We start from the raw sequence: 7,839 nt of genomic DNA on the forward strand, positions 1-7,839 counted from the left end.
CCCGGCTGAGCGCCGCGGTGTTGGAGTTTACCCCGGTGGACGAGAGGGTCGCCTCCTTACGCCTGCGGGTGGTAGGGGGGAAAACTCTGACTGTTGTTTGTGCATATGCACCAAACAGCAGTTCAGAGTATTCGGCCTTCTTGGAGACCCTGAATGGAGTCCTGCATGGGGCTCCAGTAGGGGACTCAATAGTTCTGCTGGGAGACTTCAACGCCCACGTGGGCAATGATGGAGACACCTGGAGAGGCGTGATTGGGAGGAACGGCCTCCCTGATCTAAATCCGAGTGGTCGTCAGTTATTAGACTTCTGTGCTAGTCACGGATTATCTATAACTAACACCATGTTCGAACATAAGGATGCTCATAAGTGTACGTGGTACCAGAGCACCCTAGGCCAAAGGTCGATGATCGATTTTGTGATCGTATCATTTGATCTGAGGGCGCATGTTTTGGACACTCGGGTGAAGAGAGGGGCAGAGCTGTCAACTGATCACCATCTGGTGATGAGTTGGATCAGAGGATGGGGGAAGATTCTGGACAGACCAGGTAAACCCAAACGAGTAGTGCGGGTGAACTGGGAACGTCTGGAGGAGGCCCCTGTCCGAGAGATCTTCAACTCACACCTCCGGCGGAGCTTTTCTGGCATCCCTGTGGAGGTTGGGGGCATTGAACCGAAGTGGGCAATGTTCAAAGCTTCCATTGCTGAAGCTGCAGCGGTGAGCTGTGGCCTCAAGGTCTTAGGTGCCTCAAGGGGCGGTAACCCTCGAACACCGTGGTGGACACCGGTGGTCAGGGAAGCTGTCCGACTGAAGAAGGAGGCCTTCCGGGATATGCTATCCCAGAAGACTCCGGAGGCAGTTGCAAGGTACCGACAGGCCAAAAGGGCTGCAGCCTCTGCTGTGTCAGAGGCAAAGCAGCGGGTGTGGGAGGAGTTCGGAGAAGCCATGGAGAAGGACTTTCGGGCGGCACCAAGGTGCTTCTGGAAAACCATTCGACATCTCAGGAGGGGGAAACGGGGAACCGTCCAAGCTGTTTACAGTAAAGACGGGACGCTGGTGACCTCAGCCGATGAGGTGATCGGGCGGTGGAAGGAGCACTTTGAGGAACTCCTTAATCCGACTAACACGCCCTCTTTTGTAGAGGCAGAGCTGGAGGCTGATGGGGAATCATTGTCAATATCCCTGGCGGAAGTCACTGAGGTAGTCAAACAACTCCACAGTGGCAAAGCCCCAGGGGTTGATGAGATTCGTCCAGAAATGCTGAAAACTTTGGGTTGGGAGGGGCTGTCTTGGTTGACACGCCTCTTCAACATTGCGTGGAAGTCTGGGACAGTGCCAAGGGAGTGGCAGACCGGGGTGGTGGTTCCTCTTTTTAAAAAGGGGGACCAGAGGGTGTGTGCCAACTACAGGGGTATCACACTACTCAGCCTCCCTGGTAAAGTCTACTCCAAGGTGCTGGAAAGGAGGGTTCGTCCTATAGTCGAACCTCAGATTGAAGAGGAACAATGTGGATTCCGTCCTGGACGTGGAACAACGGACCAGCTCTTCATTCTCGCAAGGATCCTGGAGGGGGCCTGGGAGTATGCTCATCCAGTCTACATGTGTTTTGTGGATTTGGAGAAGGCATATGACCGGGTTCCTAGGGAGATACTGTGGGAGGTGCTGCGGGAGTATGGGGTGAGGGGGTCACTTCTGTGGGCCATCCAATATCTGTACACCCAAAGTGAGAGCTGTGTCCGGATCCTCGGGAGTAAGTCGGATTCGTTTCCGGTGGGGGTTGGCCTCCGCCAGGGGTGCGCTTTGTCACCAATCCTGTTCGTGATTTTCATGGACAGGATTTCAAGGCGTAGTCGTGGTGGGGAGGGGTTGCAGTTCGGTGGGCTGAGGATCTCGTCTCTGCTTTTCGCAGATGATGTGGTCCTGATGGCATCGTCGGTCAGTGACCTTCAGCACTCACTGGATCGGTTCGCAGCCGAGTGTGAAACGGCTGGGATGAGGATCAGCATCTCTAAATCTGAGGCCATGGCTCTTAGCAGGAAACCGGTGGATTGCTTACTCCAGGTAGGGAATGAGTCCTTACCCCAAGTGAAGGAGTTCAAGTACCTCGGGATCATGTTCACGAGTGAGGGGACGATGGAGCGTGAGTTTGGCCGGAGAATCGGAGCAGCGGGGCGGTGTTGCAGTCGCTCTACCGCACCGTTGTGACGAAAAGAGAGCTGAGCCGGAAGGCAAAGCTCTCGATCTACCGGTCAATCTTCGTTCCTACCCTCACCTATGGTCATGAAAGTTGGGTCATGACCGAAAGAACGAGGTCGCGAGTACAAGCGGCCGAAATGGGTTTTCTCAGGAGGGTGGCTGGAGTCTCCCTTAGAGATAGGGTGAGAAGTTCAGCCATCCGTGAGGAACTCGGAGTAGAGCCGCTGCTCCTTAGCGTTGAAAGGAGCCAGTTGAGGTGGTTCGGGCATCTAGTAAGGATGCCCCCTGGGCGCCTCCCTAGGGAGGTGTTCCAGGCACGTCCAGCTGGGAGGAGGCCTCGGGGAAGACCCAGGACTAGGTGGAGAGATTATATCTCCACACTGGCCTGGGAACGCCTCGGGATCCCCCAGTTAGAGCCGGTTAATGTGGCCCGGGAAAGGGAAGTTTGGGGTCCCCTGCTAAAACTGCTGCCCCCGCGACCCGACCCCGGATAAGCGGATGAAGATGAGATGAGATGAGATAATAAGTGGGTCCTGACTGCATCCATAGGAACTGGATGGGTTGTTAAAAGATAAATAAATAAATAGATTAAATTCTATTGCCACTTATGGATAATTTTATGTATTTGTGGAGATCTCCCAAACCCTGTTTAAAGAAACTTGGCCAATGACTGACTTTTTAGACTGTGACTGCTGAGGCAAACAGCCTCTACTGACTTAAAATGACCTAACTGATCGAGCTCTGATTGTTTCTTTTTAATTTTCGCATGATAATTGTATGTCAGTAGTTTTATGTCGATTAACAAACACTAACATCTGACCCTATTGTATTTTCGAAGTGTGCACGTTATGCATGATACTCATTGTCACACTAATGTTTAATGTCAGCCTGAAGCGCTGTACCGTCTTAATTTTTGAGCTTTTGATCCTACAGCTGAAGATGGAGAACCATTCTTGAATGGAAATGTTTAACAGTGGATCGTAACAATGGGAAGCATTGTTTGATACATAGTGTCTAACGATAATTCTGTTTTTCTTCATAGATGGTTCTGCGAGGAGTCCATCTAACTGCTCTTTCTGTGTTTGCCTTTGAACTAAACTGCCAAATAACTCGTCTGCTAAAGCGAAGAGTTATTTGTATTAATCTGTACTTTTCTTTCCAGGGGCAACAGATGATACAGTGTCAGAGTCACAATATGCTTTAATATTGTCCCTAACTTTCACACTCTGGGAAAAACTGTGGCATTCTCACTCCTACAGGAAAACCTTTTGTTCTTAACCTTTTGTCTCTAACACTTTTACCTGTTTACAGTTAAAAGAGTTCACGCTGATTATAACAACTCAGTTTTCACAGGGCAACGCCATTGCAGATGATGGTGCTAAAGAAGAACATGGGACAGTGGTAAAGACTGTTTCCGACGGTGTGTTAAGTGCTAGTAACCTCTGACACCAGGACATGGAAGAGAGAAGAAAATGGCATCCATGGCATCGAATAGGGCAAAATAAAGCAAAGAAACCTATATAGTGGCTCAGATGAAGAAACGGTGTGAATAGAATTGTGTTTGTTATAATGTTTTTCGTTGTTTTTATTTTTCCTTGTCATATTCGGAGAGTTAAGAGTGAATCTCTACTAATGTTTGTAGTGTGTAGTCAAAGAAAGAGTTAGTTGATGATATTGTGTTATTTCCAAAAAATTATTTGACACTTTGTGTCAAAAGGGGGGAATGTGAGAAATAACCAAAGATGACCTACCTTATTCATCTATGATTGTAAATCCTTGATTAGCATAACAGTCAAGCTGAGAATAAGTGCTGGGGGATTGTGGATAGGAGTCACATGGGGATTGCAAATGGTGACAAAAGGGGGGACGTAAATACTGATAACTTCCACAGGGGCCATAAACATGGGGTAGTGTGTTTGTGTTAATTCTAATGTCATTGTGTTTGTAAGAGGCTTTGATCTGACTTGTATATCTGCTGAAGAAATTTGGAGACAGGCAGAGATTGTTGGAGACCCGGCGGTTGGTTAGGATGTCTCTCCTGTATGCATGCAGTATTTAGTAAAGATATGATTTGAGAAACACTGAGAACTCCAGAGAATTTCTTTAACAACGTATATACATTTGTATGTGTCTCTGTGCATGACTGTGGGAGGGTTGGGTTCTTTTAACTTTCTTCTCCTGATTTTATTTGATGTTTCTCTTTTTCTGTACATCTCTGTAAGGCACTTTGCGATACTTTTCTGTATGAAAAGCGCCATATAAATAAAGGTTGATTTGATTTGATTTGATTGTATTTGTAGAATTCATTTAAAAAGTAGTATTTGCAAGTTCAAATAGGTCAAGTAGTTAACAGTTCATATAAAAACCATAATTCTTGGGTTTAAAAGCTGCTGGACACTCAGCATCAGTGTTTACTTAAGATAAACTTGGTCTATTCCTGCCTGTGATGTTATTACAATACTATTTTATTTAATGCCTGGTGTAAGGAGAATGTTTTGATGACGGCCACTGTTTCTCCTCTTGCCGATATCCTAAAGGTAAAACTCACCAACCTGTAAACCCCGGGCTCCCTGAGAGCTGTCAATCAAAGTCCAGTGGCTCCGCCCCCAAAGTGTCAAAATCTTTCTCCGTGGGCGTAGAGAGCACTCCACGAGCGAGCTCAAAGCACTCCATTGGTGAGCGGAAGCTGCCTCTCTGGCGAGTAGGAGCAGATATTGTTGAGCTCAAGGGATTCAAATCTGCTCGTGATGGTTAATATCTGTCTGTGTAAAATCAAATACATTGCTCATGTGTCATTGTTTTGTGCGCGGGAATTTTGAACCAATTTAAGCTCTATACACGCCTCCAGCTCACAGACACACACAATTCAATTCAATTCAATTTTATTTATAGTGCCAAATCATAACAAAAGTTATCTCAGGACACTTAACAGAGTAGGTATAGACCACACTCTATGACTTATTTATGATTTACATAGACCCAACAATTCCCGTAGAGTACGGTGGCAACGAAAACCTTCCCTATAACAGGCAGGAAGGTCAGACAGACCCAGCTCTATGAAGGACGGCCATCTGTCTTAACCGGTTGGGGAGGAAGAAAATGAGAGAGAAAGAGAGAAAAGACGGACAGATGGACAGAGAGAGACAAAGACAGACACAAAGACAGAGCCAGACACACTTCCAGTAACTATAATAATATTTATAGTAAGTGAATATGACTTATATGTTATGGCAGTTAATACAGCAGAATAGTAGAAACAAGCACAGCTAAGGTTATAGATTATAATAGTAGCAGGAAGCGTCATGCAGGACCACAGCAGCAGGCACCACCACTATCAGCAGAGACCTGCGAGACGACAAAGCACAAACAACTCCGGGGAAGAAGTGAATTAGTAATTGATGAGACATGAATGATACAGACAGAGTGGAGAGAAGCTCAGAGTATCTGGAAAGTATTATCCCCCGGCAGACTAGGCCGATAGCAGTATAATTAAGCAGAACAAAATCAGCTTAAAAATAACAACATTGCTAAGGGCTCGTAAGTCCTAGCTGTAAGCTTTATCAAAAAGGAAAGTTTTAAGTTTACTCTTAAATATGGGGGAGTTGGGAGTTGGTTCCACAGGAGAGGAGCTTGGTAGCTGAAGGCTTTGCCTCCCATTCTACTTTTGGAGAGTCTAGGAACGACAAGTAGCCCTGCATTCTCAGAGCGCAGCGGTCTAGTCGGGTAATACGGTACTATGAGCTCTTTAAGATACGACGGAGCCTGAACAATAAGAGCTTTGTAGGTAAGGAGAAGGATTTTAAATTCTATTCTTGATTTTACAGGTAGCCAGTGCAAAGAAGCTAATACAGGAGAAATATGTTCTCTTCGATTTGTTTTAGTTTGTACACGAGCTGCAGCATTTTGGACCAACTGGAGACTCTTAACAGACTTATTGGAGCAGCCTGATAATAAGGAGTTGCAATAGTCCAGCCTAGAAGTAACAAATGCATGGACTAGTTTTTCTGCATCTTTCTGAGACACAATGTTCCTAATTTTCGCAATATTACGCAGGTGAAAATATGCAGTCCTTGTCCTTAGTTTTATGTGAGAATTGAAGGACATATCCTGATCAAAAATAACACCCTTACTGTGGTGCTGGAGGACAACAAGACATCATCCAGACTAACAAGATCTTTAGCTATTGAGTTTCGGAGGCCTTCGGGGCCAAGTAAAATAACTTAGTAGTTAGTAGTAGTAGTTACAGTTTTATCTGAGTTTAACATCAGAAAATTGCAGGTCATCCAGCTTTTTATTTCCTTAATGCACATTTGAAGTTTATCTAACATATCTGGTTTAAACCAGCTTAATGCGGTTCCCTTAATGCCAAATAGATGCTCCAGTCTCTAGCAGGATGCGATGGTCAATTGTGTCGAAGGCAGCACTAAGATCTAGTAAAACAAGTACAGAGACAAGTCCTTTGTCTGAAGCTATTAGTAGGTCGTTAGTAATTTTTTACCAGTGCTGTCTCAGTGTTATGATTCATTCTAAATCCTGAAAACACACAGAAAAGGGGAGACACATGCAGGAAATAATAGACAGAGGGAGACAAACACAGACACAAAAGGAAAGAGAAGGGCTGCCACGATGGCATCATTACAGTTTTAATGCGTTCACAGTGCTTCTCCGAGCTAATCAGTGTTAGCCGCATTCGGCTGTTAGCGACTCTCCTGGATTTCTCCGTTAATAGTTAAATAGTAAAAAAATATCTCAATGGCTTATTTGATAAGTGTATTTGCCAAAAAAGACCCTGGGATGATTTTACACCGGAATTTCACTTTTAAGACTGCATTAGCCACAGGCCCGGTACTTACCCTCGTCCACGGCTCCGCTAAAGCCCACCTCTTTCAAGCGGGCCGTGGACGGCCCGCTGGCCGCAGTTGTACGCGGAGCGGGTGCACTCACACTGCTTAAAGGTACTAGGCTTTAGCTGAAAAAACGGTTTTGGCCCCGGCCAGAAGGACAGTGTGAGTACGCCCTAAGAGGCCAAAAAGCCCACCATGGTGTCAGCAGATGCCAACAGCTACGTGCTGGGCGGGGTTCTACTCCAGCAGCAGGGAGCCCACTGGAAGCCTGTGGTCTACTTCTCCAGACAATTAAGCGACGCAGAGAAAATATATGTGCAGTTCGAAAAAAGGAGTGCCTGGCAAGTTTGTGGGCCTGTGAACGGTTTGACAAATACCTGTATCGACTGAACAGCTTTAGGCTGGTTACTGATCACAAACCAATGGTGCCTCTAATGAACAGTAAAGACGCAGACTGTGTCCCAATCAGGTGCAAGAGGCTATTGATGAGAGTCATCTGTTTCAATGCCATGGCAGAGCATCCACCAGGCCACTACTGCCACTACACTGGCAGTAGTGGGTGCACTTTCTAGGAGCCCTGAGCCATAGTGATGTCCAAATGAAGCTTCATGAGTCCACTGGCTGCAGCTCTCTGTTCAACAAAGGGTTGAAAACACACTGAATCACCATTCATTGAGCCTTTTTCTTTAAACCAAGAGCTTCATCTAGTGGACAAATACAACTAATGCTTCATGAAGCTTCATTTGGGCATCACTAGTGTGCAGGTCTGGCAGGAGAGAAGGAGAAGAGACAAAGATGTT

The sequence above is a fragment of the Echiichthys vipera genome (genome assembly GCF_963691815.1).
Source record: "Echiichthys vipera genome assembly, chromosome: 2".
NCBI lineage: Eukaryota > Metazoa > Chordata > Actinopteri > Perciformes > Trachinidae > Echiichthys > Echiichthys vipera.